General features: G+C 39.1%; 1 long non-coding RNA gene across 1 annotated transcript; it reads left to right on the forward strand.

Moving 5' to 3' along the window:
- The first annotated feature begins 17,458 nt into the window (after window positions 1–17,458).
- On the forward strand, window positions 17,459–22,981 carry LOC122030847. The gene is made up of 3 exons (XR_006125634.1): window positions 17,459–17,830; window positions 19,044–19,794; window positions 19,943–22,981. It is a non-coding gene; the product is annotated as an uncharacterized LOC122030847 (long non-coding RNA).
- The last annotated feature ends 1,337 nt before the right edge of the window (window positions 22,982–24,318 follow it).

Genomic DNA, 24,318 nt, shown 5'->3' on the forward strand with positions numbered 1-24,318 from the left:
AAAGGTATAACTTTCTCATGTAGATAATTAATACTTAGTATATGGTTTCCTTTCGTATGGATCTATTGGAAAGAAACTAGATGTTTTCCGCTACGCTTTCACGTGTTTAGCGCCCTAGTTCCTTACATATACAACTTTTAGCATATTACTGGTCGAATGAAGGCCGAGCGAGCACCAGTGTGCTTATATGCGCTCGGCCGTACGAAGTCCGACCGAGCTTAAAGGCACTTAGCCTTATACAACTTTTAGTATATTACAGGTCGAGTGAAGGCCGAGCGAGCACTAGTGTTCTTATATGCACTCGGCCAGGCAAAACTCGACCGAGCTTAAAGGCACTTAGCCTTATATAGCTTTTAGTATATTACCGGTCGAGTAAAGGCCGAGTGAGCACCAATGTACATATATGCGCTCAGCCAGACGAAGCCCGACCGAGCTTAAAGGCACTTAGCCTTATACAACTTTTAGTAAATTATTGGTCGAGCGAACACCTAGCGAGCGCCAGTCTGCTTATATGCGCTCGGCTGGACAAAGCCCGACCGAGCTTAAAGGCACTTAGCTGTATTCAACTTTTAGTATATTACTGGTCAAGTGAAGGGCGAGCGAGCACCAATGTGCTTATATGCTCTCGGATGGACAAAGCCTAACCAAGCTTAAAGACACTTAACCTTATATAGCTTTTAGTATATTACTAGTCGACTGAAGGCCGAGCGAGCACTAGTGTGCTTATATGCGATCGGTCGGACAAAATCTGACCGAGCTTAAAGGCACTTAGCCTTATATAGCTTTTAGCATATTACTGGTCGAGTAAAGGCCGAGTAAGCACCAGTGTGCTTATATGTGCTCGGCCGGATGAAGCCCGACTGAACTTAAAGGCACTTAGCCTTATGCAGCTTTTAGCATATTACCGGTCGAGTGAAGGCCGAGCGAGCACCGTTGTGCTTATATGCTCTCGACCGGACAAAGCCTGACCGGGCTTAAATGCACTTAGCCTTACAGAGCTTTTAGTATATTAACGATCGAGTGAAGGCCGAGCGAGCACCAATGTGCTTATATGTGCTCGGTCGGATGAAGCCCAACCAAGCTTAAAGGCACTTAGCCTTATATAGCTTTTAGTATATTACCGGTCGAGTGAAGGCAGAGCAAGCACCAGTGTGCTTATATCCGCGCTCGGCGGGACAAAGCCCGATCAATCTTAAAGGCACTTAGTCGTATACAACTTTTAGTATATTACCAGACGAGTGAAGGCCGAGCGACTACTAGTGTGGTTATATGTGCTTTTTTAGTATATTACCGGTCGAGTGAAGATCGAGTGAGCACTAATGTGCTTATATACGCTCGGCCGGACAAAGTTTGACTGAGCTTAAAGGCGTTCGACTTTATAAAGCTTATAGTACATTATCGACCGAAACATACTTAACAGAAGTTATTCTCAATATATACATGACTAGCTTGAATGATCGGCTGAGACATATTTAACAGAGGATGATATACAAGTAGTAAACAACTTTATGATAGCTTGGTGAATTTGGAGGGAAATATTCTCTAGAAGATTCTTCAGTTACAGGGATATGTTCCTATTTATATTTCATTAGGAATATGAGTTATAAACGACACAAGAGGTACATCTGGGGTACAAAAATGATTCCTTAAGATTTATTGCATGAAGCTTAAAGTGGTACTTCATCTTCTAACAAACTCTAACAAACCAGGGACCACCTCATGCCTAGAGAGGTTATATGAGGTAATATAAAAAGGAGAATCCTCTCCATTGGCAAGGTATGCAACTCTAGTATCCAAAACTCCACTTCTAAGTACTTTCATTACTGTACTTCTTCTTCTTTTGCCTTGGAGAGAGAAAACTGACTTGAACGTCGGAGGGCCTAGCTAGGGATTACCACCCCGTCTTAGGTCACTAACGCTTTGTTGGCTCATCTCACTGTGCGCAGGATCATTGAGGAGCTTTTTCAAATCTCTAGGAGTACATCTTCCTCAAAACCACTGTTCGCCAGAGCCAGCACGCACCTCGCAGATTTCAGACAGGATCATCAATACATTTAGATGTAGAGTTTTAGCCATCGTATAGAGGAGGTTCTTTGGATTATAAGACCATGGGAACCTATGACAGAGGGTATCCCTTACTTTCTAAGGCATTTCCTTGAACCAGGGATAATTTCTCTACTAGGGAGGCTAATTAGAGATTTAGGTGTTTTTCCTAAATGAATGCTAGAAAGTGACTTGTCTAATCTAGTGACTGTATGACCAGAGGGTCCTGTGACAGAGGGTATTCTTTTAACTAGATTTTCTAGGTTACCTCTTCTACTTAATATCATTAATCTACCATTAGGAAGTAGATTAGATAACTCTAGTGATTGTATGACCAGGGAGCCCTAGGGTATTCCTTTAACCAAATTTTCTAGAGTTACTTCTTTACTTGCCGTTAGAACTAGAATTAACTCTGCGGTGCAACCTACGTGGGATTGTGCTAAACTTTAGTTAGAATCCCTACACGAGTGTAAAAATGAAGTTAGGTAGATGAATAATTCATAGGGACATTAACTAGCATCAGAATGAAATCGAAAACATAAAATTACCCCCAAAATAACCTTCACCTTCACTCACTTACGCTCCCTTTCTCTCTTTACTCTCTCTTTCCTTCTCTCTCTTTGCTCTCAATCTATCTCAAGCGTTCGTAAACCACCTTTCTATTGTCTATATAATTCAATATACAAAATTAACTAGTACTTAATTAACAGTCCCTGTAAGCTAGATATTTTTATTACTGACGACATAGCCGTGTACTTGCGACTTTGTAATAATGATTAAGGTTAAAGTTAAGTTAGTTGTGATCTAACTAGTTGTGTCAAGCTTGCAAGTGTATGATATTTGATAGGTGTCAAAGTCCTAGTTGTGAATTAAATAATGACTAAATCCTAGTGGATCTAAGCATGTAAAGTCCTTATTAAGAATCATGTATGAGCTAAGTCTTGGTCAGAGACCAAACAACAAAATTCCTAGTTGTAGGATAGATGAATCAAGTCCAAGTGATTAAGGTTCGATAGACTAATTCCTAGCTGGGTGCTGATTACTCAAGTCTAAGTGGAGTAAGTTGGGAGTTGAAGGCTAAGAAAATAAATCCAAGTGGAAGCAGATGGATGCTGCGACTTGAAAACTTAGTCTAGATGAGTTAGCTAGAGGTTGAATATCTAAACCCAATGCAAGTGTGAGTAACTTTACATTTTATATCCTACTCATTAAATGTAACAACAGCAGGGAAGCATGTTCGATGATTCTAGGCAATTGGATGGAGTTTGGGGGCGACTGACAAGTGATAATTCTCAATAAAGGGATTTCAAAGGGTCCAACCGACCGTAGCTGGTCAGGGAGACCAGAGTGTATAGGCGATTGGAGTAGCTTCCAAGCAACTGAGAGATGACATTATCAATAATATGAGCAAGGTGGTTAAGATAAAGTTTGACCCCTTCCTAGGTGGCCATAGGTTGTATGGATAATCGGAGAGTTTCATTAATGTTGTATTATAGATAGAAGTTGTAGCTATATTAGCATCTCTATAGGTAACTGAGAGGCCTCTATGTGACCAGAAGAGTCTTATATAAAGAGTTTCGAGGAAGAGTTTAAAAATCACTCATTTACACAGAATTCATTCCTATTCTCATGCTGTAAGTGCTCTTTCATTTTCTATGTTGCAACACACTACATGTAACAACCCAATTTTCCCTATTCTGAGTTTCAAATGTCCATAAAGATATTTGAAAATGCTTTTAAAATATTCTAGAGATTTTTAGAAATTTTTAGAGTATTTTTGCGTAATTTTTGGAGGTCGTTTAGCATTGTTACAAAACCAAAGAAGTTTAGGCAAAAGGCGTTGGAAGTGAGGTTTGAACCCGGGACCTCGGGTCAGACTGACCCAAGCCAAAACCGGCCTGACCAACTAAGCTAGGAGATTTCTGTTAACCCTATATAGAGAGAATTAGGGATATAGTATAGTTTGGAATAAAACCCTTATATATAAAAGGGAATTAGGTTTTGGATTTTCCGAAAACCCAACATTTTCTCCCGAAATCTTTCTTCTCCTTCTCCCTCGCGACGGCGCGGTTCTTCTCCTCTCGCGGCGGAAACGAAGAAAGCTGGCTTAGGGCTCTTCCTCCGGCGGCCGGCCAAAGCTTTCCGAGGGGTTTTCTTCACCTCCTTAAGGTCGTATTGTCGAGGGGAGCACGCGGGCACAGAAGGATCACCGAGATCTCAAGCTTTTCCCGAAACCCTAGCAATCTTTCCTCTCGGTTGTAAGTCCAAGCAAACAAGTGTAAGTACTACTCTCACCTGTGGTAGGAGTTGCTTCGTTTGGTAAGGTTGCTTTCGGATTTTTGCTTGCCGTGTAGATTTGTAAGCTCGGTTTTGTTTCCTTTCCATGCCCTGTTCATAGCCGAACAACATCCTTTAACATTAGGGCTTGTAGATTTTGGTTTTAAGCCTAAGTCTAGCATGATTTGAGCTTGCGGGGTTGAAGTGGGTGGATTTTTGGTGCCATCCGAGTGCTGCCGAGACCTGCACAGGAAGCCTTGATACCTGCCGTGACCTGCATAGGGAACTCCAAGTATCATCTAGGCTAATTGAGCAAGTAGAATGGTTTAGTGCTAATTAGAATTGTATGCATTTTATTCTTGAACGTATGTTGTTCATGAACCTCTTTGCTTTAGGGTCATGTTGCACATACTTAAGTTTGATAAGTAAATATTTTGGACAGCATGCTTATAAAACCTGAGTCGCATTCCTTTGCTTCCATTATAGCATAATGAGAATTTCTAAGTAGCATCCTATACTTGTCTTTACAGCATACTTAGAAGGCCAAGAAATTAGTTTCCTTTACGCTTCGTTTATAGCATGTTTAAGAAGTTTAAAGTAGCATGTTACCTTATTTTGTATAGCATGTTTAAAGGCCTTAAAGTAGTATTCTTTGTCATGTTTTAATGGCAGGTTTAGAAGCCCTTAAAGTAGCATTCCATGCTCTGTTTCTACAGCATGATAGAAAGTGTAGAGTCACATATATTGCTTTTATTACAGCATACTTAGAAAGCCCAAAGTTAGCTTCCTTTTGCTTTATTTATAGCATGATTAGAATCATTCCATACTTGATTTTACAGCATGTTTAGAAACACTAAAATAGCATCCTTTGCCATGTTTTCACCGTATGATTCAAAGGCTTTAAATTGCTTTCTTTAGTTTAGCTTATAACATGATCAGTAAGCTTTAAGTTACTTGTTTTATTCTGTTATATAGCATGGTTAGTTGATTATACACCCATACTTGTTAAGTATATTTAAAGGACTCCCACAATCTTTAATAAAAGATAATAAGGAAGATAAAAGAATAAGAAAGATAACAAGTAAGTCAAGCAAGAGGCTAGTACCCGACATCCAAGAGCTTGTCGTTAAACAAATCCAGGTGACCATTTCCGAGGTCTTGGCCCTGGTAGACCGAGGTCTGCTCTTTTAGGATTGGTGGCTCGCAACCCCAACCTATGAGGGAACGCGCATGAGATGGTACTAAGCCTGGGCCCAAAGAAAAGAAAACCAAAAGAAAGAAAGAAAGAAGAAGAAAGTAAGAGATAGAAATTAAAAGATTAATTTCTATTACAAGGATATAAGAAAATATAATAAGTTTTATGCTTATAATAAATAAGAAGTTAGTTTCTTTAATTCTAAGCTTACAGTGTTCATTTCTTATTATCCTGTTAGATAGTGAGCATGTTTAGTATTCAGTTTCATTTTTCTGTATACCATGAGCACATGCAGATTGACTTTAGCATTTCAGTTTCAGTATTATTGCATTACATTTATGCATTTCGAGTTTTGTGAGATAGATTAGTACTTACTAAGCGTTTTCGCTTATAGATCTTTTCTTTTTCCTCCTACCGCAGATAAAGGAAAAGCTAAGATATGAAGGGAGACGACAGGATGGTGGTGGTGATGAAGGTGTGTGATGACTGCGACTATGGAGAGATCCAGAGAGTATTATCAAACTTGCAGGACCTATTTGATTAGAGTTTATGTTTTAGTTCTTTCCTTTAACACTATTATGAAGTTTGTGAGATTGTAGTTGAGTTTATTTCCGCATATGCATTTAGTCACTTTAATTATCTGTGGAGTGAAATAGTTGGTTGTCTTTACTGTTGTTTTATAACTGCGTGGTTGTGAAAAATGAGTTCCAGCCGCCTGTGGCTGCGTATATATATCTTGTGTATTATAGATTTGGTCACCGGTACAGGGGAGATTCTGCCGAAATTTTTTGGTAGGAATTCCTCTGAACCGTGATAAATCCAACTGACTCTAATAATAGCATCAGTGACACTAGAAAGAGAGTTGTAGTTAGGTGACATTCGCCCTTAGAGAGTAGGAGTAAGAAGGGTGGGTTGTTACACTACAACACATGCTTTATTTCTGATCGGCAACACCTAGAGTAATATTTTCATTTATTTTAGTGTTTCCTTATTTATTTTATTATGCTTAAACTTTTTAGATTTTTTTTCTATAAGATTTCTCCACCTAGGAGAAATCATAAATAAGAATCATATTTTATGACTATTGTATGTCTATACTTTTGGTTTGATTGATTAAGTTGTATGCTTAAACTGTTAGCTAAATCTATTACATATTTTATTGTCTTTGTCTTACTTGATTGAATTAGTCTAAGTTTAATTTATTTTCACTATACTTATTCTAATTGATTCAACTACTTTAATTACTATCTACACATTTTTAAAATTCATAATGATATTCCCCCCCCCCCCCCCCCTTTTCTATCATTGAATTTGATCCTAGAGATACCAATACTATCTATATGTACCCTAGCTAATGAAAAGTTTCTAACACATATAATGTCAAACTCATTTAAGGGTGTAATATTACCTACAGTGAGGCCAATCTCTAATGAGTCTAGTAGTGAAGTTAAAATATGACACTAGGGTATGTGCACCCTCCTGCTAATGTTGATGCTAGATGAGTATATGATGATATAAAATATATGTAAATTAATATCAATATCTAGTATATGAAAAAAATACATATAACAAAAATAACTAGAATATGGAATGGTCGCATCATAACAACATCCTTGTTGGTAGACTCGACCCTGGATCGGGTCCAAACCGGACCTAGTCCAGACCTAGAATCTGGTTAATGAGCCTTGTTATATTTGAGAGGTGCTCTAAAGCAATTGATTTAGATAATGTATTATTTATTAGATGAATAAATTCACTATTTGAGTATACATTCTCTATGTATTTGATTGAATCTTAAACTTAATTAATGAAGTGCACAATACAATACATAACATGAGAGAAATTGTGATTGGATCACAATTAGTGGGTATCTATTTATATGTAATTATGTATGTATTGAAATATTTCCTATTTGATGAATTGATAAGATTGTACATCATCAATTTTGTAAGACTAGTATATATTAGAATCCTTGGTTTATCTAAGTAATGGATCCATACTGGTTAAAAACATTAGAGATGTTGAGAGTTAACATATGGATGTCGGTTAAGAGTAACTAGTTTATTTAATGTGATCTGCTATATGTTAGGACCTTCGGACGCGGCTAGAGAGGGGGGGGGGGTGTGAATAACCGACCCCAAATTCTCGTTTCTTCCTACAATTTGAGTTAGCACAGCGGAAATAAAAAGTAGAAACGAAAATGGAGAAGATCAAACCTCAAACATGACGATATAATGAGGTTCGGATATGATACTCCTACTCCTCGACGTGTCCGTAAGGTGGATGAATCCTATCAATCCGTCGGTGGATGAGACCCCGGAAAATTGGCTAATGAAAACTCCTTCTGGGTGGAGAAACCTCGCCACAATTTCTCTTGCAACAGCAAGATCAGAGTACAAGAGATACAGCAAGAAGCCAAGAACAATATGAATGTAAAAACACTAGTTTGCTTGCCTTCTCGTCGACTGTTGATGAAGCAGCAACTTCACGGATGCCAACCACAGCAGCAACTGATCAGTTGGAAACCCAACCGAGGGAAGCTCACACGAAGCTTCAGTAATGAAGAGCTCAGCAAAGCTTAGATCGCAAGGAACAATCAGTAAAAAAAGCTCTTCCCTGTAGTGGCCCTCTTATATGAACCTGCGAAGAAGAAGACACAGAAAGAAATCTAGCCGTTGTGACTCAACGGCTAGACCTGAACCGATCAGGCTCCACCCTGATCAGCCCAGGACTGATCTGATCGGTCAGGGGACCAATTGTTGGGTTCTTCGGGCCGCGAAAACCGCTTTTCGCGTCGCGGAAACCCCGAATCGCCCAAGCCACGGATCTCGTGCAAGGAAAACCAAACGAAAAATACGAGTACGAGTTTCATAATTTTAGATCTACTCCTAGATCTATATGTTAAGAGTTTACCCTTGAAGCGTGCCCTTTGTTTAGTCCCGCTCGTCCAAGGAAGCGTTGGATCTCGAGAGTGTCAATGTAGACACTCCTCTAGTGATATCCACACGAACAAGGAGTGGTCTTCTACCACTCAAAGATGGAGAAGAGAGCCCCAAGTGTGCTAGCACTTTTCTAGAGCTCTCGGATGGGAACAAAAAGGAGAAAAGAGATAAATAGAAGAGAGAATCACATACACTCCTTTAGTACCCTCCTTTATGACCTTCACTTTCCCTTGTGCTCTTGGAAACAACTCAACATCTTCTCCTCACCATGATAGCCACGACCACAGCAACTCAAGAGGAGAGGAGAACCCAAGGAAGAAGAAGGAATAATGACACCACATCAATACCCAAAACAAAAACCTCCACACCATCTAATGTGTGGCCGGCCACATTAAAACCAATTGGATGTGTAACCTCCAATGAGGTGGCATACCATTATGAGGTGGTGATGTGGCTAATGATGTGGCTAGGTTGGTCATGCCAAGTAGGATGAGTCAACCTTCATGATGATGTGGCAAGACATCAAGTCAAACTTGATGTTTCAACTTCCATTTGGTCAAGTCAAACTTGACCAATTCTCTTCCTTGTTGAGTTAAATCCAACCTTTGATTCAAGTCAATTTTAATTTAATGAATCTAATTCATTAATATAAATTGACCCAATGAATCAAATTTAAATTAGACTCATTCAACATTTGAATCTAATTGAGTCTAACTCAATAAGTCTAATTTTGAATCCAATCTTTGGTGCATCATATGAATCTAATCCAATTGGTTCATCATATGAACCTAATCTCCATCCACATGTTCTTTGTGTGTGACCCAATAGGTTCTTGTAACGTTGGCAATGTTTCTAAACTCTTTAGAAACATAAGCAATGAGCGGCATCTAGCAATACATCATTGCTACCCAAGTTACAAGAAATGTTAAGATCCAACATCACCTTGTGACTACTAATTGTGACTCCTCACAATATGTGACATTGTCCTTCTATCCTAGACATCTAGATTGATCAATATGAGGCATAGACCGTGTCATCCTCTAATCAATCTAAATCTTGAACTCCAAGTAGACTCACTCGATCAAATGAGCTCAACATCTAATGTTGACTCATTTGGGCATGTCCATGCACTTAGTGGTCTCACTCTATCAAGAATATTGATGTCGCTCCCGTCATATGGGAGGGATAGATCCCATCTACATCACTCACATCCCTCTGCATAATTTGTTACATACCCGGTAATCGCCTTTATAGTCCACCCAGTTACGGGTGACGTTTAACGAAACCAAAGTACATAACTCCTTATGTAGGGATCCATGTTGACTTCAGGTCAAAGGACTAATAGTCATACTAATAGCCACATGAGAAAGTATATGACACTCATATAACGATCCATGATACTTTCTCATGGCGGGTCATTCAGTATACATTCTCTAATGCATACCCATGTGTCAGCTTGATATCTCTATATCCATGACTTGTGAGATCAAGTCATCGAGCTGACCTACATGCTAGTCTTATTGCATTAACATTGTCCCTGAATGTTAATACTCGACTAGGAATGATTTAGAGTAGTGTTCCCTATATCATCTCACTATCGATTCAACTAATCGATTGATATAGGTATGAACGTTCTACTCAAGGACGTTACTATACTTATTTTATCTGACACTAATACAAATAAGCATAATAACCAAAAACCAATGCCTTTATTAAGAATATGATATACATGAGTCCATACAATCATCAAATGATTGGCTCTAGGGCTCTAACTAACACCGATCAGGCCCTAGGCTGATCGGTCCCCAGACCGATCCCAATTCTCATAGAGAGTGGTTGCCGAGCCCTGATTGGTCTGTGGACCGATCAGGCCATAGGTGGATAGGTCCACAGACCGATCCCTCCTATTTCTCCTCCCAATCTGTTTGGTTACTGATCGGTCACCAGACCGATCAGATGACCCACAGTGAGAATCAGTGCATCACTGGATCGGTCAGCAGACCGATCCAGATACCCATAGTATCACTGGATTGGTCAGCAGACCGATCCAATTTCCCGGCCTTAAACCCTAAAGCCTTCCTGATTTAGAGAACGAGCTACCGAGCCCTCTCTGACCTAGTCCGGAGAACGAGCTACCAAGCCCTCTCCGACTTCCACGTCCAGTCCAGAGAACGAGCTACCGAGCCCTCTCTGACCTAGTCCAGAGAACGAGCTACCGAGCCCTCTCCGACTTCCACGCCCGGTCCAGAGAACGAGCTACCGAGCCCTCTCTGACCTAGTCCGGAGAACGAGCTACCGAGCCCTCTCCAACTTCGTCCGGTCCAGAGAACGAGCTACCGAGCCCTCTCTGATCTAGTCCGGAGAACGAGCTACCTAGCCCTCTCCGACTCCATCCAGTCCAGAGAACGAGCTACCGAGCCCTCTCCGACCTCCCATGCCAAGCTTCCATACTTGGACTTTTCCCGTGCCAAGCTCCCTGCTTGGACTTTTCCGTGCCAAATCTCCATACTTGGACTTTTCCCGTGCCAAGCTCCCTGCTTGGACTTTTCCGTGCCAAATCTCCATACTTGGACTTTTCCCGTGCCAAGCTCCCTGCTTGGACTTTTCCCGTGCCAAGTTCCCTGCTTGGACTTTTCCGTGCCAAGTCTCCATACTTGGACTTTTCCGTGCCAAGTCTCCATACTTGGACTTTTCCCGTGCCAAGTTCCCTGCTTGGACTTTTCCGTGCCAAGTCTCCATACTTGGACTTTTCCCGTATCAGGTCAACTCAAGTCGGGTCAACCAGGTCAACCTTGACCAAAGGTTGCACCCACAATCCCCCAAGTTCCTATTCTTGTCAAACATCAAAATATAACTTCTCTATTCTTGTCAAACATCAAAATATACCTCGAGTCAGGTCAACTCTAGTCGGGTCACCCAGGTCAATCTTGACCTAAGGTTGCACCAACAATCTCCCCCTTTTTGATGTTTGACAAAAACCATAATCAAGTTAGGTTAACCCGATAACCTAACTTAGGTTTTCCAATAGTTCTCCAATGTTCTTCCTTGAACATTCTCTGGACATTCTCCCCCTTTTTGACACACATCAAAAAGAGTGAATCAAGGTCAAGAGTTTCTTCCTAATGAAAGTCCCATACCTTTCATTGAAACCCTTAATTTCCCCCTTGATACTAAAATCAACAATCAATTTAGTGATAATCACATATCACTCATCCTCAGAAATCTTGACGAGTAAAAACTCCCCCTAAAAGTCAACTCCCCCTTGACCATTAGGTAAAACTCCCCCTAAAGGTCAACTCCTCCTTGACCATTGCACCAACAATGTCTTGGAGAGTTTCAACCCTTTAGAAATCTAAAACACCAACTTCCATAGCTGAAATTTCAGACAACAGATGAAAATCAGTATTTTGGCACGCTCTGATCGGTCACCAGACCGATCCAGACTTCCCTAGACCGATCAGGATCTCCTCTGATCGGTCCACGACTCTCTGATAAGGATTTCTGATTTTTCTCCCGAAATTCAGAAACCCCTAAAAAATTACAGAAGATTCCAAAAATTGTAAAATTTTGAGGATACATTCCTCATAACATATATTATCATGGAAAAATAGTTTTCTATGAAAATAACTCTCATTTTTTTAATCTTGATACAAAGTTCGAAAGACTTTGAAATAGCTCAAGGTTAATCCATCTTTGTATCAACTTGCTCAATGATGAATGCTATCACTAGAAAAGCTTCATCAAGGTTTTTCAAATCAATTTTGAAATGATCTTAAACCATTCAATTTAGGACCACAATCTTAGGGCTAAATGTACATGACTTATACACAAGTTTTCCCTATGATCCTCAAATTTGAATTAGGCTCATCTAGGTACAAGAACTATGCACCTTGATCCTAACTCATAATCCTAATATCTCACACACATCTAAGGTGTATCAAACACATCCAAGTCAATTTTGATGTGAGATATGGGTTTAGGTCATCTTAAGCTAAGTTCTCATGCATTTTCTAAACAACAATTAGATCTCCATATCAAATTGTGTTTCTATCCTTAAATCAAATTAATTGATCATAAATGCAAGAGATGATGACATGGCATAAAATAATATCATAAGTGGAAATATGTGCCAATATCATGATGTCATGTCATCAAGTATGAAACTTAAATAAGGCATGACATATAACTAACCTAAGCATTATCATGACATTTCAAATGATAATAAAATAAATATGATGTCATGACATGGCATATGACAAACAATGTATGGCAAATAACATATAAAGGTATAGAAAATACCTAATTCTAGCCTTAGTTGTCATTTTTGATAATTTTGATCATTTTACCAAAAATTCTATATTCCTAAGTGTAATAGACCTAAAATCATATACTAAAGATTTTTAGATCACTATGTGCCAATTAGATTGATCCTAGAAAACTCCTCAAATGTGGTTGGCACATCCTAATCACCTTAGGAATAATTGTTAATTTCATTTTCAAGGCTTGATTACACCTTGAAAATTCCTAAAATGCCACCTTTTGCCATGAGTAGGTTAACTACCTATCCAATTAAGGTTGGCACACCCTAAACCATCTAGCGTAAAGGGATCACGCTCCTAGGAACCCAATACCTATTTGAGCTCATTGGGTTCACTAAATATTCACTAGGGATGACTTCCCTAGCAACCCTCCTAATGACCCTCCTAGGCTTTAAAGCCTTGGTCATTTGGGACTCATCAAGATCAACTCTAGGGGTGACTCCCCTTGTGACCTTGGTGATGGTCTTCTTAGCCGTAGGTCTTGTTCCATAATCGAATGGAACATTATGGTAAGCGGGCTTGACCACTTGAGACTTAGGTTTGTGACCCAAACCTCTCATGTCCTTGGGCTTTGATTTTTGACCCTTAGACCCTAGAGTTGGCTTCTCCAACTTCTTAACAGCCTTTTATAAAGTGTCAAGTCTTGACCTCAAGACTTGATTTTCCTTCTTTAATACCTCAAGCTTTAATTTTCCATTTTTCTTTGAGGTATTCCTAGGCATATATCTAGTTGTTTTGGGATTCCTATCTAGGTTTTCCTTAACCTTAGATGAGTTAATTCTAGGGTTGGCATTTCTAGTATTGTCCTTATCTAGACTAACATATTTGGCACCTAAGCACATGTATCGGTTTCTATGGTTATCATGCTTATCATTATTGACAATTGCAATAAAACTACTAGCATGTGTCTTATTAGAATTGCAAGAATGTGCCTTAAAGGATACCTTAGGGTTTGCCTTAGCTCCCCCCATAGATGTGCTTGGTCTCTTGTCCTTGTGAGGTTGCCTCCCCCTTGGACATTGACTCCTATAATGCCCCCTTTGCTTGCATTGGAAGCACACCACGTGCTCCTTGCCCTTGCGTATCGGGACTCCGGCTTCCTTGACTTTTGGTGCCGGTGGAGTCTTCCTAATCCTCTTTGGACATTTACTTTTGTAATGCCCATATTCCCTACACTCAAAACACATTATATGTAATTTACTTGAAATTAAGTTGCTTGAGTTACCTAGGGTTGAGGATGGATATAAGCTCTTTTCTTCATCCCTTCCGGAGGTAGAGGTTTCTTCTTCTTGCTCCAGTCTTGAAGAAGAACTCTCCTCCTCTTCTTCCTTAAATGTTGAGTAGCCCTCAACTTCTAATTCCATACCTCCATGATGTGAGCTACTTGGCTCACTTGACTCCTCTTCATGACTTGAATTGGAGCTCTCCTCATGGAACTTAGCCAAGTTGTTCCACAACTCCTTGGCATTATTGTATCCACCTATCTTACACAAGATATCATTAGGTAATGAAAATTCAAAGATTTTTGTTACCTCATCGTTGATTATGGATTGGTGGATTTGTTCCTTCGTCCACTTCTTCTTCTCGAAAGGTTCTCCTTCTTTATCCACCGGAGGAATAAAACCTACTTGTACACAATTCCAATTTACTAGGTTAGTCATAAGAAAATACTTCATTTTTACCTTCCAATACGCGAAGTCGTCACGATCGTAGAAGGGTGGAATCGTGACGTCTTCTCCAAGTTGATCCATTCTCTAGCTCGTGCTCCCCCGGGTGTTAATCCGACGAAGAGCGACCTCGCTCTGATACCACCTTCGGACGCGGCTAGAGAGGGGGGTGTGAATAGCCGACCCCAAATTCTCGTTTCTTCCTACAATTTGAGTTAGCGCAGCGGAAATAAAAAGTAGAAATGAAAATGGAGAAGATCAAACCTCAAACATGACGATATAATAAGGTTCGGAGATAATACTCCTACTCCTCGGCGTGTCCGTAAGGTGGACGAATCCTATCAATCCGTCGGTGGATGAGACCTCGGAAAACCGACTAATGAAAACTCCTTCTGGGTGGAGAAACCTCACCACAATTTCTCTTGCAACAGCAAGATCAGAGTACAAGAGATACAGCAAGAAGCCAAGAACAATATGAATGTAAAAACACTAGTTTGCTTGCCTTCTAGTCGACTGTTGATGAAGCAGCAACTTCACGGATGCCAACCACAGCAGCAACTGATCAGTTGGAAACCCAGCCGAGGGAAGCTCACACGAAGCTTCAGTAATGAAGAGCTCAGCAAAGCTCAGATCGCAAGGAACAATCAGTAAAAAAAGCTCTTCCCTGTAGTGGCCCTCTTATATGAACCTGCGAAGAAGAAGACACAGAAAGAAATCTAGCCGTTGTGACTCAACGGCTAGACCTGGACCGAACAGGCTCCACCCTGATCGGTCCAGGACTGATCTGATCGGTCAGGGGACCGATCAGGCCCTAGGCTGATCGGTCCCTAGACCGATCCCAACTCTCACAGAGAGTGGTTGCCGAGCCCTGATCGGTCTGTGGACCGATCAGGCCCTAGGTGGATCGGTCCACAGACCGATCCCTCCTATTTCTCCTCCCAATCTGTTTGGTTACTGATCGGTCACCAGACCGATCAGATGACCCACAGTGAGAATCAGTACATCACTGGATCGGTCAGCAGACCGATCCAATTTCCTGGCCTTAAACCCTAAGGCCTTCCTGATCTAGAGAACGAGCTACCGAGCCCTCTCTGACCTAGTCCGGAGAACGAGCTACTGAGCCCTCTCCGACTTCCACGTCCGGTCCAGAGAACGAGCTGCCGAGCCCTCTCTGACCTAGTCCGGAGAACGAGCTACCGAGCCCTCTCCGACTTCCACGTCCGGTCCAGAGAATGAGCTACCGAGCCCTCTCTGACCTAGTCCGGAGAACGAGCTACCGAGCCCTCTCCAACTTCGTCCGGTCCAGAGAACGAGCTACCGAGCCCTCTCCGACTCCATCCAGTCCAGAGAACGAGCTATCAAGCCCTCTCCGACCTCCCATGCCAAGCTTCCATACTTGGACTTTTCCCGTGCCAAGCTCCCTGCTTGGACTTTTCTGTGCCAAGTCTCCATACTTGGACTTTTCCCGTGCCAAGCTCCCTGCTTGGACTTTTCCCGTGCCAGCTCCCTGCTTGGACTTTTCCGTGCCAAGTCTCCATACTTGGACTTTTCCCGTGCCAAGTTCCCTGCTTGGACTTTTCCGTGCCAAGTCTCCATACTTGGACTTTTCCGTGCCAAGTCTCCATACTTGGACTTTTCCCATGCCAAGTTCCCTGCTTGGACTTTTCCGTGCCAAGTCTCCATACTTGGACTTTTCCCGTATCAGGTCAACTCAAGTCGGGTCAACCAGGTCAACCTTGACCAAAGGTTGCACCCACAATCCCCCAAGTTCCTATTCTTGTCAAACATCAAAATATAACTTCTCTATTCTTGTCAAACATCAAAATATACCTCGAGTCAGGTCAACTCGAGTCGGGTCACCCAGGTCAATATTGACCTAAGGTTGCACTAACACTATAGACTTCATGTTGTTCTATACATGTCTATGAAGATCTTATTATAGCTCGAGTACAAAATTCCTTCGACTTGAGGTATTCAAGTCATCTTGGTCATGAAGACTTATGCTTTGACATCTTAAGCAATCATCTCTTTAGAGATATGACCCTAGGATGATTAGGTATAAGTCAAGATATCCGAAGGTGTTTGAATAGTCCACAGAGGATTCACCACTCCTAAGATAAGGAGACGTATATCCTATGATCATTTGTTAGGATTATTACTCATAAGTCTTTGGCCAAAGTAAAAACATGTCAAGAGGATGGTCTTCTTGGACAAGTGTTTGAGTAATTTGAATCCACGGGATAAGGAACTATAGCTTGGGCTAGGTGTGACGCAGTCAGCTTAGTGGGGAATAACATATAGACTATATCCTAAATTGAGCGAGTATAAGATGAGTGAAAGGAACAAATTCATGAACAATTATAGCTACTGAAGGGTTCAAAAGTGGTTATGGAATTAATTGTGACTTTCGGTCAATTAGGGGTTATAATGTATTGCTAGGTGTCACTCATCATCTATTCATAATTAATGATTACTTACGAATAACCAAAATAACTAGGAACATATAAGGTAACATGCACTACGAGTTTATTGATAACTATCATTCGGTCATGATATTTTGATTCATATAAGTATACCAATTGATCTTCTCATGTGCTAATTCCATATTTATATCACATTTCATGAGTTGTATTCATTTATGGATTTAATTACAAATTATCTTATATTTGTGGTATTTGATACTAATATTTGGTTATATTCTTTGTAGACATCAAGGGATCATGGATCCGAGTCAGATCAGACCCAGTTGGGCTCAAATTTGTGTTTAGATGGGAAGATCAAGCTCTAGTGTAATTTTAACCATCCATTCAAGATCCGAGGAGATATGAGTCATTCATCAAAGATCTATTCCATCTAAGTCAAAGAGAGGGTAGATCAGGGCCATTGATCAAGATACAGGGTTTTTGATCCAGATATGATGTGATCCAACCGTTAGATAAGATCTGAATTGATTATAACCATTCGTTTAGATCTAGATCAAATTTAAAAGGAGACGGGAAGCTATAGTGTTCTGGTCGCGATTTTGACGAAGGAGGATGGACACAATCGCCGAAATAAAGGAGTTCTTCAACCTTCCGTCGCCGACCATCGGAGTCCACCAACCATCGGGAAGTATAGGAGGGGTACTCTTAGCTAGTCCCGATCCATCCTCATCTTCATCCGCAAGCCACAAGCTCTGGGTACCATCTTCACCGTCCAGACGCGCACAGCAGAGGACGCGACTTCAGCTTCTCCATCCGCCTTCCGCCGGCCACCAGAGTTCCTTCCACCGCTGGAGTAGGGTCGTGGGGGTCACTACTCTATTCTGCGTCTATTCCATCCAAGCTTCGGTCACAATTCAACCATCTCCGCCATTATGTCTTCCGTTACAGAGTGCTGCTGAATCTGGTCATCATCTTCCTTGTCTGGACAACACCATTGAATTCTCCTTCTTTTGTGTTGATTTTCATGTTTTGGATGAATTGCCATAGGTTAAATTTCCCTTATTTTAGATTTGTTTCAGATTTGAATGCTTAACTTTGATTCATGTTGATTGATTGTAGTTTGTTTATGTTCACATTGAGATATCATGCATTTAGCCTTAATTCATTAGTGCTCGTTATGTGTTCACTGGAATGCTTCTTGGACTTTAGTTTGGTAATTCCTTAGTTAGTTGTTTGCATTGCTTTGTTAATATTGAATCCATTATGTTTGTGCCTTCCTTTAAATGCAATTAGATTAGGTTTTGTTATATGCTTTAGGTTTCGGTTCATTAGATGTTCACTTTATATTTTTCGTCATTCTAGTGTAATTGTAATTTAGATTAGGTTAGCTTTCATTTACTTGCAATGCCTTTCATTTACTAGATTAGGTTTTATTTAATGCTTTGCTATTTCATTCCTTAGTTTAATCGTGTTGATGATTAACCCATAGTATAGAGTGAGAATGTGTTGTGGATTAATTATTGATACTTAGTTAGATTTCATTCCAGCATTAGATTAGTTTCCTACTTGCTTTACTTTTTATTTGTTAGGTTTAGAATCAAAATCCAAACCCCCAATTTCATATCAAAAACCCAAAAGCCATAATCAATCCTGAAGTTATCATCCTATCGTTACATTCGTTGGGAGACGACCTGAGTCATCTCTATACTACTTTAGTATAGAGGGGTTTGGTAACTTTAATTGTAATTTGATAAACTCCCATAGTACGACACTCGAGCTCATATCAAATTTTGGCACCGTTGCCGGGGAAAATATATGGTGTTTGATACCTTAGGATTGTTTCTTATTTTTACATAAGAATTTGAAAAAAATTATTTTAATTGCTTTCATGTTCATATATCCATGTATTTGATTTACATGTTCCCTGTGTCTTCTGATCTTATTTGCTAGTTTTCAGTGTAAGAATAGGAAAACTCTTTGACCATGGATCCATATTATCAGCACTTTAGAGGTGGGATGGAGAGTCAGTACTATCATCCTGAGCCTCAGTATTATCAGGCTCAGACTCATCATTTTCATCCTGAACCTCAATACTACCCTCCTATGGAACAACAAAATAGGCACGAGTCCTCTCAAAATATCTATAATTTTAATTAGGTGGATAATTCATATTTCAGGTATGAGGATACACAAGGACAATTTACTGAGCCATATCCAGCATATCAGAGGTCACATGGATTTCATGATGATTATATGTCTACCTATTCACATCCATTCAATTAGACCGAACCAGCTCCTTGGGGGGTATTTCAAGAGAGCACTGAAGAAGTTCATGCCCCTAGTCAATCAATATTTCAAGATCTGAAGGAAGTTATACAGCAAATGCAGCAACAACAAGAGGCCTATATCCAGTCTCAACAAAGAAATGAAGCATCATTACAGAATTGCCAGATGTATCTAGATCAAATTGCAGCATCCATCAGCCAACTACAAGCCCAATTATCTAGTGAGGAGATAAATTCTAGAGAATGTCATAGCCCTGACCCTGATTGTACTCCTATACAGGACTCCTCTAGCCTTTTGTGTGATGATGTTGCAATTGTAGATTATTTTAATTTTGATAATATTGTTGTTGTAGATATTGTTGATGCAGGTGTTTTTGGTGATGTTGAGGATCTAGCTGAGCCTGATTATACATCTATCGCTAAGGAAAGTGTAGGGACTTGCATGGTGGAAGCAATGCCCCAAGAATCACCTAGTTTTGTTGCATGATCACCTGATGATAAGAGTGTAGGGACTTGTGCTGTGGAGGTAGAGCCCTAAGAATCACTTCCTTTTGATGCACCACCAGAGACTGAGCTATTACTTGATGAAGAGGAGGTTACAGTCATCATTCTAGAACCTCCAGATATCTTTCAACATGACAAGGTTAGTATTCCTTTTGATTCATCAGAAAATTTCATAGAGGTACCATTAATTGACTTTATTGGATGTGATGCATTTCTTGAACCATGTGATGTAGAAACTAATATTCCTCCATGCTTGTGAGAGGTGTTATTTTTTGTTGACTTTGTAGGAGATTACAAGCTTTCAGAGTGGATGCTTAAGTTGAACCGCCTTCAATCTCCGGGAAGGATCATTCCACTACCGACATGGATTCTACTTCTAAATCGTTTACAACCACCGGGAATAAAGAGGAGTTTGTTCATTACTTTTCTTTTTGCTTTACACTTATTTTACTTTCATACTTTATATTTGCACCTTGATTCTATACTTTGCATTTTGTTTAGTCTACATAGCATCTCATTTTGAATAAAACTCTCCATGAAATTATCCTACTAATACTTTTAAGATGGTAAAAGTTTCTTAAATTAGACCATTAAGCTCTAGGTCATTTTACATGATTGAATACTCTACTTGCATGCTATTGGTTAGTGTGGTGATGGATTCTATTTTAATTAATTGAGTTTGATGGCAAATATTACCTAGAGAGGACTATTCAAAGCCTATACTCTATTATCTTTTTGAGTGAAATGCACTCATGACAATTGAACTCTAGAACTTGCTTTGCTTCTTTTCAAAATCACAATATCATTGATATGCATGAATATGATGAAGGATATTTTCTTTTCCATTCTTTGATTCCTATTCCCATTCTTTGAATTCTTTTCCTTTTGAACTCTAGTTGAATAAATCTTTTGTCACCTTGCTTTGCTTTCATTCCATTGAGAGTTTTGGTTGATTTTCATGATGAGTTGGATGGTTTGAGATGGATAAAATTCTAAGTGTGGGGGAGGAGTTATTTGTATTAAGTTCATAGAAGCCCCAATTTCTTGATGTTACAACCTTAGAGAGTGGTCACTGTTTGGCAGTGATAGTTCTACCACCAAAAATTTGCAGATTATGATGGAAGTGGGGAGTGATTTTGTGTGTGTGTGGTGGCTCCCGTCCTACAATGTCATTTGGTGCTTATCCTTCCCATGAAGCTCACTCTTTATTGACTCAAAAACCTTTAGATTAATTTGAGGTTCTCTTACTAAAACTAGACAGAAATCTGTCTTCTGAAACTGTAAATGCAGGAATTAAAAGAGAGTAAGAGGTTTTGAGTTACAGAAAAGAAAAAGAATTGAAAAAAACTGTTTGATGCGAATCTGTGAATGCAAGTTTTTGATCAATAAGAGGTTTAAGTGGAGCTTGAGGCCATTCAGCAGCAGATCTTCTCCAGAATTGGCAATAGCCATAGACAGATTTAATTCCTGAAAAAAAAATTACATATTCAAATTCCAGGAACTTGGAAACTTTTTGTAGTGAAGTTCATCAAGATATTGCTGAATTTGTAGAATTTGAGTGGATTAAATTTGATTTCAGAAGTTGAGATGCAGGATTTGAATTCCTTAGTTCATCCTTTACAATTTCTGGGATTTTATCTTTTCTATTATTGAATCTACTGATTCCAGGAGCTGTGTGAGCAGTTGAACTAAATTAGTATTATCCACTATTGTACAAGAGCAAAACTAGAAGAGATGAGTTCAAGGAAAAGAGTTATGGGACGCTAACAAATTGTTGGAGTACTGGAATTTTGCAGAATGTGTAGAATTGAAATTTGAAAATTGATATATCAATTGTGTGTCAAGTTTTCTTTGCATCCTTCTAATCATTGGGAATTTTAAATTGAGTCTTAGATCTCTCATAGAGATATGGTGATGTCACTTTGCCCACTCTTTCATGATTCAAAGTTTAAGCTTCTTTAATTCTGAATTTCTGAAACTGGCTTTCTGAGTTTCTTTGAATCTAATTGCTTAGGTCCAAATTTCAGAAATGTTGAAACCTAAGGTGGATCAATCCATTGAGTTTTTGCTGAATCAGTTTCTAAAACCTGAACCTTAGGTATTTTCAATCCCTTGAATTGGATGTTTGAATCTGATCTTTGAGGATGGATTGAAGCTGATGCAACTCGAGCCTCTATAATAAAAATTGAAATGCCAAGAATCAGTTACTAACAGAAGTGTGAAACAAATCAAATTCAATAAGATTATCCTCGTGAAAGTAAGATATAGATTGTTGGAAAGCTAAAGTCATAAATTGGGAAAATGTTGAATTAACATGAAATTTGGATAGTAACAAATACTGAATCCTCAAGACTTGAGTTTTTGAACTAACCTCTTAAACTCATTGAAGTTGATTGTTTGATTTAAGTATCTGAATATCTGAAATTGCCTTTGAAGCAAAATGTCATGAATTGCTGGAAAAAGAGTCAACTTTGTTTGTCTCTCCAACCATACAACAGGATGGTATTTTCTTTACTGATCAAGAAATAAGAACAATGCACAGCAGAAACCTGCAAAAATATAGAATCAGTAAATGTTTGGCCATCCATTTCAAAATTCTCTAACAGGAGACAACTTTAATTAAACCAGAACTAATTCATTGACATTTGATGAACCTTCTTTTCTGAAACTATCATGAATTGAAGCATGTAATCTCAGTGGATTCAATTCTTGAAACTAACTCCTGTTTCCAATTTTTGTATGGTATAAACTCTGAAAAAAATCAGAAGCTGTTATTCACTAATGCTAATGGGAAATGGAGAAGATTACTAGCTTCTATATCAGTCCAAGTATTTTTCCCATCCGACATACAGATTAGGAATTTAGAGGATTGGGAAATGTGGGCATGTTGAGCACAGCCAGTGTGGATTCTGCAACTCAAAGAGCTTGACAGAATGTTATAGTTGCTGAAATTTCAATGGAACACTTTGATAGGCTCTGGAATTCTGATACAAGAAGTGAAGTTAGTTCCTTGATATTAGAATAGGAGGAAACAACAAATTGAAACTCATTGCATGAGGTTTACAATTCTGAAACTAAGTCAACAGAGAAAGGAAAAACTGACAAGTTCAAGAATCTGAATTCTGAAACCAAATTTCTAAACCTATGGCAATTGAGGAATTTGATTTTCTTTAGTTGTTTCAGCCGGCTGGAAGTTTGTTTAAATTTGGTTGTTTCTTTACTTATGTTCTTCAAGTGTCTAATGAAACTTGAAGAAGCCTTATTCATGAACTGATGCAACCGTCTGAATAAAAATCAGAAACCATTGTGCTTTCTTTTCATTGTTTCAGCAGAGATTGGATTATTTTAGATGCTTGTTTCTCAGATGAATAATCAGTAGAATTAAGTGTAAGTGAAGTGTAGTAGTAAGGTTTTGAGATTGTATTACAAATCAGAAAAGCATTGACATCAATTGAATTTTGATATTGAAGTCTAAAGAAGAAAGGAATGCTATAATTAGAAATCATTTGCAGTTCTGAATTTCTTTTGCCATGATTTCTGAAATCCTTAATTGCAAGGTTTGGTCCCAACTTTAAGGCTTCTCTGAACACAGGAATTAGGAAATCGTAGAAGTCCTTTTTGCAACAAATGTTTTTCATATATAAAGAAAAAAAATATATAGTGGCACAATGAAGAGTATTAAGTAAGGAGATAGTGTGCCACGGTTTTGGGTAGTGATCTAATTGAAGAAGAATTTGGCTTAATCTTTTGTTTTGGCATGACAGATGGTGTATTTCATTCCCCATGATAAAGTCTTTGATACATCTCAAATTGGTCAACTAATCAAGTTTATTCGTCCCATACTCTCAATTCTTCATTGATTCCTTTTCTTTTGCCTATTACATTCATGTCACTTAGTATCTTTTTGACTCCATTCAAATTCATAATAAATCATTTTGATTCATGGTTGCTATGTTTTATGGTGGTGGAGAATTAGAAAATAAGTAAGCTTATGGTAGTGAAATGTTATGAGTGACATTGAGTGAACTCCACTTATACATATATATTTGAGTCTGAGAGTAGAATAGGTGAATACCTTGTGAGATTACATCTTGCTTAATTTTTCAAATAGATGATGGCACCATACTTATTGATTCTTGTAGGGATTATATTTATGATTGTTTTGATCTTTAGATGGTCATAGTTAAATTCCTTTTATCATCTTCTAGGTATTACTAGGGAATTATTATGGAGATGAATTTTAGTTGTTTCTTTTATTTTGTTTGCTTGCATGGGACGTACAAGAATAAGTGTGGGGGAATTGCCACTATAGAATTGAAGCATCACTACAGAATTGCCAGATGTATCTAGATCAAATTGCAACATCCATCAGCCAATGGCAAGCCCAATTATCTAGTGAGGAGATGGATTCTAGAGAATGTCATTTATCTGAAAGACATAAAATGAGTTTGAGAATTGAATTCTCAGATCGAGAGAGATTAAGTCTAGTTAGGCCAGATGAATGAAAAATTTGGAAAATATTTTATCAGAATTGAAGCATCGATAGGCTGCATCTTTCGAAGATGAATTGGGCCCTCTTTGATATAATTATGAGACAAATTGGTTTAGTTTTAATTTAAAAAGGTTTGGTTATTAAACTAAGTTGGTTTGGTTTTGAACCAAC

Source organism: Zingiber officinale, chromosome 11A (genome assembly GCF_018446385.1).
Source record: "Zingiber officinale cultivar Zhangliang chromosome 11A, Zo_v1.1, whole genome shotgun sequence".
Taxonomy (NCBI): Eukaryota; Viridiplantae; Streptophyta; class Magnoliopsida; order Zingiberales; family Zingiberaceae; genus Zingiber; species Zingiber officinale.